The following is a 13,824-nucleotide window of genomic DNA, read 5'->3' on the forward strand; positions in this document are numbered from 1 at the left end:
GGGACTCGGCTACAATTCTGAGCATTTCCTGTCTTATATACACTTTAGGGAGGTGAGGTGATGGCCTGATCAAATGTACAACCCCTTTCCTGCCTGTGATTCGTTGCCTATAATGGCATTATCAATGTACATCTCCTCTTCCTGCTTGTGATTAGTTGGCCTATGTGCCACTCAGAACTAATAGGTTTTTACTTACTCATTCTCCCCACCAGTGTCCTCTGTATGAACTTGTTAAAAAAAAGATCTTCACTGATGTCATTATGACTCACAGAAATCCACCATTTTAGGAATCGCCTGACCATGCCTGACCTATCACAAAATGGTGGATTACCTGATTTCTGTGCATATTTTGATACCTGCTCCAATTGGAATCTAATTTTTTAGTCAAATATGCTTAGCATATACTACTTAAACATTCTACCACACAGGACATTCTGACTTCATAAAAATGATCACCCTTTGAAGTGCTTCTCTGCAAAGCACTATCATTTTAATTTCTGCAACATTCGAAGTCATTAATCAATCCAAATAAATTAACATTCAGTTTGAGATGGAAGGGGTCTATGGCCACTACATTCAGTTTGAGGGTGGGCATAATCAACTTCTGTACACTATCATGACCAAGTCATGAAAATGTGTGTAGTACGACCATAAGAAATTCGTGAATTGATCATAGTAGTTGGCATTTTGACAACTTTCCAGTTACTTTATGGCACTGGGACAGATAGTGCTATTATGGCTTTCCTGCCCTGTCATGGTACTGTGAAAGGTCTGCGAAGGGTGAGTTGTGAAGGAGACAGTGTCTTCTCACCTTTCTAGTTGATACCGAATAAGACACAAACGCTAGGGGACACATTCAGGGAACAGGGGGAGGGGATTGCACACAAAGGGGGAAACACTATTGCTCTATTGCATGCAGTAGAAACGAACGCCATCTTAGATAAATGGCAGCCACCATGGAACATAGGCCCAAATGTGGTGAACAACATTATCTGCTTAAATACTAGGTCCCTTGCATAAGCGCGAACATCATCCCCACCATGGACAGGTCTCACAGAGCCTGTGAAACCGTTGTTACAGGTCCTTGCACACAGGAATAACGTGGTCTGCAAGGTCATGAGAAGCGAGCAGCATGCCTCTTGGAGTACCATCCCACCAGACAGATACCAAGGCCGCTATCCCCAAACATTCCAGCACGAAAAATATAGCATTGCAATGCTTTCATCCTGAGACCCCCGAATGCCATGGCAGCATCCAAACCCAGACCACAGACCATAACATTTTTACACTCCTCGATTGATCACTAACTTCAGAAGGCAAGGCTATCAAGCCTTCAGAAATGGGTCACGCGATTTGTGCGGCGAGGTGCAGGGTAGTAGCAAAATTATAGATTAAACTGGAGGACCTTGGGAGTTGCTGATCTGTCTGGGAGCAAGTGAAGTATGTGAGTTGGTGTGATCTCAGCTCGCCTGCTCGAACAAATCCCTGTATCTGCCAGGTGCAATGTTAAGGGATGTTTGTACGGCGCACTCTCACCACCGGAGTGGTCCCCTACCGCTCTGGCGGCTCTGAAAAGGGAGAGAGGGTCAGTTAGTCAAAGCTGGAAAAGTGCAAGATAGCAGTGATGTGATGTGCTGTTGGCAGCCTCAGCCCGGTTGCTCCGTTGGCTGGGCTTGGGGTCGGTAGTCGTGTGCTGTTGTGCAAGTCTATGTGCAGTTTGTTTTGTTGTAGCAGTGTAGTGAGGTTTGTGCGGTTTGCTGCTTATAAGGCTTGTGGTTGCATTTCGTTAGAGTTTGAGAGGTGTATGCAGAGGGATGAAATTGTTAGTGGATTGGTCAGTTGGTATTGCTGTTCCTGCAATCATGTCTAGGTGTGGTGCCTGCTATCATTCACTATTCCATCTAAGTGTGGCATATGCTAACATGCACATTTCCATCCAGATGTGACGCAAGCTAAGGTCAAGACTTCCAACTAAGTGCGGCGCATGCTAACATTCACATTTCTATCTAGGTGTGACGCAAGCTAAGTTAGACTTCCAGCTTGGTGTGGCGCATGCTAACATTCATAATCCTGTCTAGATGTGACGCAAGCTAAGGTCAAGACTTCCAACTAAGTGCGGCGCATGCTAACATTCACATTTCTATCTGGATGTGATGCAAGCTAGGTTAAGGCTTCCAGCTTGGTGCCGGATGCATGCTAATATTCATAATTCTGTCTAGGTGTGACGCAAGCTACGTAAAGACTTCCAGATTGGTGTGGCACATGCTAACATTCAAATTGCTGTCCCGATGCGACGCAGGCTAAAGTTGAGTTCCGTCCAAGTGTGGCACATGCTAACATTCACAATCCTATCCAGATGTGACGCAAGCTAAGGTTAAGACTTCCATCTAAGTGTGGCACATGCTAACATTCACATTCCTGTCCAGATGCGCACAGGCTAAAGTGGAGAGTTGCATCCAAGTGTGGCACTCCTTAAAAATTCACATTTCTATCTGGGTGTGAGGCAGGCTTAAGTTCAGAGTTCCATCTAAGTGAGGCAAAAGCTAACATTGTTACTCCTGTCTAAATGTGATGCATGTTAATCTTCACAGTGCTCTCTAGGTGTGGCACTTGTTAACATTGGCAAGTATATTAATATATAATGCAAGGCAATATTTACAGTCTGGTCATGAATAGATTTGGGCTGGTGGTCACAAATCTCTCTAAGTGTGCATGGTGTAAGTCTATGGCAGGCTACGGTATGTAAAGGTAAGGTAGAGTGGCTGGGGCTTTCTGGAGTATATCCCAATCAGGGATGCCACAGCCGACTGTGCTACTGTTGCCTTACCCACTCTACCACTGCTGCCGGGAGACTTTGCCTACGTGCGCTCCTTTGTTCGCAGGTGGAACAGTCCCATATTCAATGGACCATTCTAGGTCATCTTCTCCACTCCTCTTGCAGTCAAAGTAATGCACCTCAGTTATTGGATTCAACTCTGACCTTTGAAAGGCACCCCCCAAACAGCGTCCCACCAGCACCAACTGGACCAAAGTACCCTACATAAGCACTTTCCTTGGCGCTACTAACTTAACGAACTACCTCATGACCCCATTTTACTACCAGTATTATCACCATACCCCATGCACAGCTGCTATAAACTATATGTGCACAGATGGTGCTCTTGCACACCCACATAGTCTTATCTTTCTATTTCCGTCTTTCTCTCTCTCAAAATATCTCTCCATATATTATTCACTTCTTGTTCAGTGTGGTTATAGGTGAAAGGGTCGAATCAAAAGGACCGAAATACAATTGGTTCGAGTCAAAAGGACCTAAAACAAACAAAAAAAAAAAAAAAATCAAATGTACTTTTTTGGTGGGGAGGTTCCCCACCCCCACCCCACCCCAAACACCCGTTTTCTGGCCAAAAACACCACATTTTATCTATACCAAGCAAAAAAAAAAAAAATACATTTTTTAAAAAGCATTCTATTTTTTTGTTTTAGGTCCTTTTGACTCGAACCAATTGTATTTCGGTCCTTTTCATTCGACCCTTTGACTGGACACCGTTCGTTGCATCTATATATTTCTTTGTTTTTATGTTTTTCAGCATCAAACTTTGTATCTTTCCTTTCTCTTCTTCTTGTGTGCATTATATAGTATTTTTCAGAATTAGAAGAAAATGGAAACAGCGTTCTCAAACAACTCGTTATATGTTAGGAAATATAATAATTATATAATTGTGCCTAGATTTTCATATTCCTGTATGTGTTGTAAGGAAGGCATGGTATCACCAGTAAAACAGACAAGTGACCACAGTTTAAGGGTGTTTATTGAACTTTGACAAAAGTGAGATAAACACCTATCTAAACCTAAATCTATAGATGGGAGCATGCCAAGACCATCAAATTATAATAATGCAGTCCTAGTGGAGTCTGGTCAAATTAAAAGTGCCTATACTAAAAAAAAAAACCTATTGCTAAACCTTAGTACTAATGTAGAAATAATGTGGGGGAATGTTCATGAAAAGGAAAGAAGTATTCCCAAAATAAGTCAGGATGTTTGGGTTGTTGGCCTCACTTCCCCACGTTTTCAGCATGGGGCAAGGCGGTTCACTCGAGCAAAGCACACACTCTGGCTTCTGGGGCACAAGGATACAGTTCCATTTAGACAGTTCATGACCTTCTGGGTTCAAGTCTCCTCACTTCCTGCAAGGTCTTGACTCAAAGGGCCTGTTACACAAAACACGAAAACAGTCTTTTCTTCTTCTTCTAAGTATTCAATTCTGGGGGTTCACCCTGGATCCCCCTCAGCCAGGCTCAGAACCTTTTCCAAGTATGTTCACACAATTCTTTCTAGGGTGATTCACTATTCACCCTGGATCCCCTTCAACCAAGCTCAGATCCCTCTCTTTCACTTGATTAGTCTCCCTCAGCCAGGCTCGGACCAATTGAGATGCACTTTAAACTATTGAAGACTTTCGAATGTGCACAGAATTTAGCTTTACCCGTTGCATGACCACTTTGATCTCATTATTCCTTTTTACTCACTCAGTATCAGTTGGATATCTAACAGATTTTCGAACGAGCACACTGTATGGTATCTTTTTCCCGCCTCCAAAAGTTCAATTGCAAAGTTCAAATTATCTATGCGTTGCTCTTTGAAACTGGTTTTCACACTGTTCTATTTGTACAATGTTGCCGCTTGCAACCTTGGTTCAAAACACAAGCTGGTTTGGTATCAGTCTCTCCGACTCACTGGCTGTGCGGTCTTCTCTGATGCCACTTTGTTGTAGGAGCCAAGGACAATACCACAGCAGCAATCGTACCTCCCAGCCTGAGTAATCGACCTGCGAGAGCCCCAGGTACCTCTGACACAATTTGCAGGTTTGATCAGCCTTAGTTCCTGGTCTTCTGTTTCTTACTTTCCAAGGCTCATGTAAGTCTTCAGAGGTCACAGGTACTCCTTGCGACTCTCTGCTCGTCTTTCTCCTTGTACTAAACTCCCATCTTGGTACTGCTGTTTCCTTGTGCGGTTTGCCTCGCTCACAGTGTGCTTTCGGGCTCTGCCTTTTATCCGTGTGGGGAAGTGTGATGGCAGTCAGGTATGTGTAATAATCCGTAATTTGCCCGACCTTGCCTGTCCATGGTGTTGGGACATGTCACATATACAGGTTTGGTGTTAGTCCGTTGTCACTCACGCTGAACTGTCTCTGAGAAAGAGTTTGTGTCGAAAAGGTGGCGCGGGGGGTGTTGAATTCCTAGGTATCCTACCTGGTAGGATGGGGAAAAGGTGTTATTGGGAAGGGGATACCCCGCCTCGCCCTCCAGTGTCCCACTTCCACTCCCTGAGGACCCCTCATCCACGGGATCGTCCCCCACTGGTCCACCCCCAGGAACTGCATCCAAAAGTGATGGGCGTGTCCTGGCCACCTGGATGACAGATCCCCCGGGGTCTAGCGGGCGAGACACAGTCTGGTTTCTCAGTGTGCACTGCACATATCAGGCATATTCCCAATTTCAATGTTTGCCTTAGGGATTTATTTAGGATTGTCTTTTATATTAGGAGGGAATATAAAAGGGGGTAAGGGGGGGGGACAGTTTACAATGTCACTACACATAATGGATCATATGCACAACCCAATGGAACAAAGTATGAACTGTTTCTATGCCCAACGTTATACAACAGCACATTGCCCCACCCCATCACCCTGGATTGTTAGAATATATTGCCATGCTCTTAGTGTTTCCAAAAGTTGTTGATGTTGCACACAATGATAGCGTTTGTATTATTAATAATACCACTGCTGTCATTAACGTATATATTGGTACACCCAACCGCACAAAAAGCCAAGCACGAGGGGTGAAATATGACACCCATCACAGGCTTGGTCTTGAGGCCATAGAATATGTGAGTCACCCAGAACTGTCTAACAGTTGGTTCACAGACATGAGCACGGTGGGGAGGAACCGAGTGAATAGCAGCTATTATTGATACCACATGCGTCAGGGGCATCCAAGGTACTAGTGCCACAAGAAGTGCCAATTCTAGAGGCCCAGTGCCTAGTACATCTTACACCATGTAGGCTCAGGGGCACTTTCCAGGCACATAACGCGAGACTCGAAGTTACTGATCCTGACTGTCTAATATGCAACGAGAACCAGAGAAGCAGAAATGCCTAACCATGCCTGGTAATCGAAGGACTGAAATACACGAATAGCAAATGGCAGGAAACAACAGTGAGCGGCATGGTAGAAGGTCTAGTGGGATACGAATAAGGAGTTCTGGCCGAGTAGAAGAATCATGTACACCGTTCTGCACTGAACACATCACAAAAACACCATGGATTGAGGCAACAGAAAAACCAGTGAAAGTACACAGAGAAGAAACTTATGAACTTTGGTTTTATAGTGCCGGAACAACATTTCTAGGAGCCAACGAACAGTGTAATAAGACTTTGCTTATTCCTGATCTCAAGAAAGGGATGGCAACAGTGATTGATTACTATTGGGTGTGTGGCCAACAAGCGTACTTGCACCTCCCACCATCATGGAGGGGCTATTGTTTGCTCGCAACGCTGCACTCAGCTCTGCTTGTAATCCCAGAAGTACATTTGCAAGGGGGACAGACACAGACTTTGACCCCTGACCTCTTTCCTAATCTTGAAGATACGAGAAACGTGTTGCAAGCACCAGAGTTCCACACCCTCCCTGTGAAGGAAAAGCGCAAAACTCTAAAAAGAAAGATTAGAGCGAACTACCCGTCAAAAGACTCAGCAAGCTTGCTCAATGAAATACCGGATGAGTACCGACTGTTCAGCAAAGCTGAGACTTTTTTTGCCTCATTACTACTACCTGGAGTACAAGTGGCAGCCAACGCCAAATGGCTGCAGATCGTCCGCTTGGAGCTAATACAATTGGCAAATGACACCAAGCAAGGGTTCAATGTCATAAAGGTGGAACTTTGCGCCCTCAGATGGATGACTATGCGTGACAGGTATGTCCTAGACATGCTTACTGCAATGGAAGGAGGCATGTGCAAATAAAATATGGGACTCGTGTTGCACATTCGTGCCTTCCGAAGACGCTGAAAACAGTTCTCTGTTGCACCTAATTGAAGCGGTACACAACTTGGGGGTGCGCATGAAGAAAGAAGTTGGAATACAAAATGAGGACTTGCTTGATCTGGCATCCTCACAGGCCCCATACTGGCTGGGGGCAATTGTGAAAATGCTTGTGCCCGTCATCTTCATTGTGGTAATTTTCTGCATGTGCCAAATGGGACGGATGTTGTGCCAAAGCACTTCCCAATAGCACAATGATGGTGGTTTCAATTGGGATAACACCAAAGCACCTCAAATCACCACAGAAAACGAGACCCAAACTGATGACCCAAACATACCCTGCATGGGATCTACCATCTTTTGCACCCTCAGGGAACCACTACTAAACCCCCACCAGATCCCAAGAACTATACAGAACACTGGGCCGATTTAGCTGGGGATGGAACATTGTATTTACACGACATGTACACCAGAAGAATATGCCCAGTCAGGAGCAAGTTTACAAGATGTCTGCAGGGTGTGGGTACCAAAAGACGGGTTGCCACCATACCTAGAAAAGCGGAAAGGTTGGAGATGGTGAAAAGAGAAAATTAGCAGATATATTGGAACTCAATTGCCAATAACCCAGCAGGGGAATTTGTTAATTGGGTAAAACCGTTGATTGTTCCAAAGAGTTACAGGTCCTCGCACAGAGAAGAATGCGCCATGCAAGGTCATGAGAAGGGAGCAGCGCACCTCTTGGCAGTACCATCCCATGGGACAGATAGCAGGACCCCTCCCGCTCAAGCACCCCAGCACGAGAAATATAGCATTGCAATGCTTTCAGCCCGAGAACCCTGCATGCCATGGCACCATCCAAACCCAGGCCACCGACCATAAAACGGTTACACTCCTCGATTGATCACTAAGATTGGAAGGCAGGGCTATAGAGGCTTCAGAAATGGTCCATGTGATTTGTGCAGCGAGGTGCAGGGTAGCAGCAATATTCTAGCTTAAACTGAAGTGGAGGACCTTGGGAGTTGCTGATCTGTCTGGGAGAGAGTGAAGTATGTGAGTTAGTGTGACCTCACTTGCCTCCCCAAACACATTCCTGTATCTGCCAGGTGCAATGATAAAATAAAATTGAGTTAATAACCAATTAATTGTTCGGTTATCTTCACCCCGGATGGCGAGCCCAGCACCCACATGTACGAAGATGGACCAATCGCCTGGCATTCCATATGCAGCAGGTCCTATACGTGCATCGCTTGTCCAGTGGCGATTGTAGAATTGTACTATACATGATTGCATCATTAGTGACGCTGTGTGGGCTTATGTTTTGCACGTGCGGACGGACCTCAGAACGTTCAGCTGCAGTTCTTTGCTGAAACACCTTCACTTTGTAAAAATACTGGTTATCTTTGCAAGCAGTGTCTTGGGTTGTATTTTCTATGGCGTGAATGTGCAGGGGCTTTCCTTCAGTGGTATTCCTCTTCCTCATTAAACTATACAGGTTAACAGTGGCATAATTAAAGCTTCCTGGCTATGTCATTAGATGTGAGGATAAAGCACAATGAGATTTTCTTGGCTAGGTCATGGCACTGGGAGAAGAAAACACCACATGATTATGTTAAGGAATTTCTCTGTAGCAAATCAGCTGTCATAGCTGGCTTCATGGCGCTTAACATATGAAAATGAAAGCCTGTCGAGAGATTTTTTTTTTATTGTTCATTGGTTAAAACATCAAGTTCAACCTTAATTTATAATACAAAAGAAAAATGACAACTGATTACAATTTCAATAAAACTTTGAGACATTACTAGTCCAAAAACCCTACTTACTGCACATGAGGAACATCTGAATTAAAACATAGTCCAGAATAACAATATTAACCTTATTCGTAAAAAATGTGTGAATATCAATCATTCACTACCAATTTCGCATTTAAGCTCAAATTATCTAAAAAACAAAAAAACCACAGCCAAAGCGAGCGTAGTAGGAAAACGTCTCAAGCAGTTCATCCAAAATGTATCACTATCCAAGGACTCTTCACACTTCAGTATAGTGCACTACTTGACAATTTGGTACAAAAAATGAGCAAATGCTTGAGAGTTTCCGTTTCTCCAGTATTTCTGCTAAATCGTCAATTTGCTTCATCCAGGCTAATTTCTTTACGCCTCAGAAGAATTTCCTTAGTCAGATATAAATTCCATCTGAATCGCATAAAATTATGTCCGGCCTTCAGATATGGGAAGATCATTAAATAAGATGCCAGGGTACCCAGGCATTTATACTCATGGCATAAATGTACTAGACTTACAAAACCATGAAACGTATCCACTGTATTACACCAATCTACGGAGCAAAGCACTTTCTTAACCTTTACAGGATCCTCTTCTAAATTGCTCTTAGTCATACCAATATAATCTACAATTTTGTCACATGTCTCTAAAATCATTCAGCACCCTTTCTGTTCTCTTTTCTTTAACATTACTTAAGTCCTCATACAGGGACTGTGTACATGGAGTTAAAAGTGTATAATAAAAAGCTAGCATTTTCCACATTCCTTTGACCTTGAGCGAGCTTAGGGCAAGCTCAAATGTAATTACAACAGAAGGTATTGCATTTGGAATGCCCAACACCTTGCGCCATATTATACTCTCTAATTTGCTTAGCATGTCCAATACGCAATCCTGAAGCGGTTCTATGCTGTATGTTAATTTAGGTATAACCTTACCACCGTAGTATTTACCAACGGTCCAAGTGTGAATTTGCAGTACTTATTCTTAATGTTCCTCATTTGGGTGATAAGATTCTCCACCTTGTACTGAGAAGAGATTTTAGATGGAAGATACATGGGTTTTCAAATTATTTCTAAAGCTTAAATTGTCTTTTATAAAGGTTCAGGTGGTGTTTATTCCAAAGCTTAGCTGTCAGAGCAAAACAGCATCGCCAATCCCATTTTTTTTTTTTAAAAAGAGGATATCTGCAAACGCCGCTTTGATGAGTGCTGGGAGGGATTTTCAGACATGGCCCTGTGGGAAGGTTCCGAGAAGCCATTTTAGTTGGTGAACACTGTAATTGACACTTTGGGCCTCACGAGTATGCCGGTCCGGTAACAACGGTGCCGGTAAGCTACCGGCACCGTTGTTACCTGACCGGGATACTCAGTTCTGTGGGCGGGTGCCGTCCCTCCCACCAGGTCTGACCTGGCAGGCATAACGGCACCTGCTCACAGACTTTGACGGAAGCACCGGCAGCATGATCAACAGTGCCAGTGCTTCCGTCCTCCCCATTACCATTGAGTCCTATGGGACTCAAATGGGAATGGGGAGTCATTTTTACCGGCACCTGGCTTTGGGGAATTACCGGGACCGCCAGGGCTGTAATGCCCTGGTTATTCCCCAAAGCCAGGCACTGTTAAAAAAAAAATAACACGACTCTGGCGGCAGCCGTGCCGTTTTTACCAGCACGACTACCGCCGGGTCGAAATGAGGCCCTTTGTCTAGACAAATACTTGCAAGCTGAAATAGACCCAGCAGGAAGGAAGACTTCAGGAGACCACGGTCTGGATTGTAGGTACAGTTATAAAACATTAAGAAAGCCAAGTAATAGAGTTCTGCACAGAACTATACAATTGTAGGAGACCCTAACAAACTAAGCAAGAAACTCAAGAAAAGCCTGCACTACCATACACACTTCTGTATATTTATTGAATGTGGCTTGGTTTACTTTAAATATGTCAACACGTTTTATTTATTCTTTTTTTGATTGTACATAACTTCATGATTTTGTGTGAATGTTTAATTTTACTGTTTTATTGTTGAACACAATTCATTCAAGTTCAATTTCACAATCCCAGCCTACTTTATTAGCGCAACAATTCTCTTCCTTGATGTTCTACCTGTCTCGGCTATTTATTCAGTTTTATTATCAGTCTTAGTTGTATGTCACTTATGGGGCTCTGCCACATTCCATTTCCCAAAAGTTCACCTTGGTCACAAATCACCCAAAAGAGAGGATTCTAAGTTCATAACGTTTCAGGCAGTCCAGTAGTATGTCTACTTGTTTCTATGGACCTTAGTTGTTTACAAAATGTACTTGATTCATTACTTCTTGGGCACCCAACAACTCACCCGTTTCCCCACATATTGAAAGTGCCCACAATTGGGAAAGGAGTAGATATCACAGCTTTGCGTGATAGCATGGTGTAAATCAGGTATATATTCTTGTCCCCTATGCAAATGACAACCCACAGAATGAAAGATGTAACTCGCTGTTCGGTTCAGCACCAACTGCACAAATGTATCCTACATATGCAAAGAGAAATTCTCTTAGACGACCTTTCAAACCATATCCAATGGACGGCTTCGAGGAGACGGGTGTCTCATCATTGGATCAAGTCGGCTGACCGCAAAGTCCAACTGTGATGATGTCACTGGTGACAACATAGCAGCGTTAGTCATGAAGCAAATTTGCACTACTGCATGAAGATACGCGAACACATACAAGTATACATGAAGAACATGGTTATACCTTCAGTAGTTAGATGATACATTTACACATTGCCAAAAGCTTTTCTTTTTCTTTAGCCAAATGCAGAAACACAAGAAAGCCAAACATACGTGGACCAAGCTTGCAGCCGTTTTATTGCAACTAGTTATAAGTAGCTATGGGAACATGTAAGGAATCTATAGGACTCTATTGCGACTAACCTCCAAGAAGATATTAGAACACATGGGGAAACCATAGACGGACTGTAGTGAAAACACATGAGACCACAAATACATGGAGTGGGAGATACAGGCTCTGCAGCACAAAGCACAGAGACAGTGTTCGCAGCCAAGGACAAGGGTGGGTGGAAATTCCTGGGGCACTGAGCCACCTGTGAGAATCCAGAATAAAATCCTCATTATTGTAGACAGGAGAGATTTCACTTGCGGTCTTCGCATATGTGGCCCAGCAGAACCGAACAATGGCTAATTACTTGTGATGAGAAGAGCAGCAGTTCCCAGCGAAGCAGAGAATATTGATACAGGTGTGGCCCACTAAAACCTGCAACCTGAAGGCACTCTTAGCCTAGATGGTCAGACCAATGGCAACAATGGGAACAGATGGGCCTTCCCATTACCTAGAAAATGTACACCGAGTGCTGTGAACAGAACAGGGTCCTAGGGCTGGGAGGATCTGCTTTAGCCAATCCAGACGCTCTGATCATCGGGTGGTGTAGAATGTTGCACAGGCCAATGGTCTTTGTGTGACCCCACAACAATGTAATAGATAGTTTCTGTGGAAGTCTCAGGCAAAGCCACCTGACATGCTAGACCAATGAGGATTCAAATGTATACTGGCTCTATGGGTAATAGACGCGAGCTAACCAGTCAGGATACCACTTAGGTTTTTTTTAGGATGGAGTTGATGTTTGTGACATCACCGTGGTACAAAAACAGGTGACATCAGCACAGGTGCTGTGATTGCTGGAGATTTGTGATTTTCTGTATGATCCTCGTTTATTGGAGGATAAAGACTGTAAACTTTGCCCCATGGCCGAGTCAGGGGAGGTTTTGATGGGCCTTAGATACTATGCTGATTTGTGATATCATTGATGCAAGCCCCCATGTCCTCTTACAAAGTGGTAGCAGAGGACGGTTGGCAATGATCGATCAGCATGAAGACGCCTCGTCCCAATGCCTGGAGGGCTGTGAAGTGACCCACGGAGACCGAGAAAGACAAGGGAGGAGCCCACCATGAAGAGGTCCTCAGATCCTGCCTTGGAGAAATTCCTGCCTGCTTTCCGTGGGACGCCCAGCAGACCGGAAGGGAGGAGTGGCAATTTGGGGGACAGTGGGTGGCTGAGCAACGTCAGCTTATCACGCAGTGTAAGTATAGACTCAGCCATACGGCAAACAGGGGAAGGGGTGGACAGATGTTGGTTGATAGGTGGTGTCGGGCTATTTGGGTGTGATCAGAAGAGGAGGTGATGATTGTTGGGGCATAGTCGATCTTTGGGTGATCTGATTTGGCAGCTGGACTACACGATTGCCTCAAGGGTATGGATGACAGAATTTGTGTAAATGGTGGATTGCCTGTGGGTTGGGCATTGTAGCTCGAGTCATGGATGATGGTATTCCCGTTTATAGGGCTTATCAAGTGAAGCTAACTTGTATCGCAGAAGGTGTTCTTCCGGTTAAGTCTCACAGAGGCGTTTTATCTACAAGGCGATGCTGTGGGCACAGACTGGACACGTTGAGTATTGGTTTCCCCTGTTAGGAGGCAGGAAGACTGCCATGTATAGGTTTGCCTTGGTTGGGTTGTTAGTGTGGGTGGGAAATGTTTTGGTAAACCCATTGAAGGGGCAGGTATCAGTGACCTCTTTTTCTCCTATGTTGTAGAGGGGACGTCAACAACCAGGTGATTTGGAGTGCACAAGGGATGCAGAACATTTTGGGTGGTTGTGAACGAAGATCGAGGTTTGAAAAAGTTGTCCTGCTTTGGGGGCAGTGAGCAGAAGGCACATGCGCAGAACTGTTGAATGCGCCTTTGAGGCAGAGAATTGCAGAGGGGCGGTGCGCGGAACATTCCCGGGGTATTGGGCGAGAGCCGTAGAGGCTGGTGATTTTTGTGGCTTTGAGAGCTATTTTGACATTTGGTGTTAAAGTGAAACAAAGCAAGTGCATTTGGTAAAGGTGAAGTGTCGAAATCCCAGACTTGGGGTCAAGTAAGTATTGAGGTAATGTATTCAAGTAAAGATATGAGGAACACAACCCTACAACATATGTGCAAGTCCCTCCCACGCTACAAG

This window comes from Ambystoma mexicanum, chromosome 9 (genome assembly GCF_040938575.1).
Source record: "Ambystoma mexicanum isolate Mex_15411 chromosome 9, UKY_AmexF1_1, whole genome shotgun sequence".
NCBI lineage: Eukaryota > Metazoa > Chordata > Amphibia > Caudata > Ambystomatidae > Ambystoma > Ambystoma mexicanum.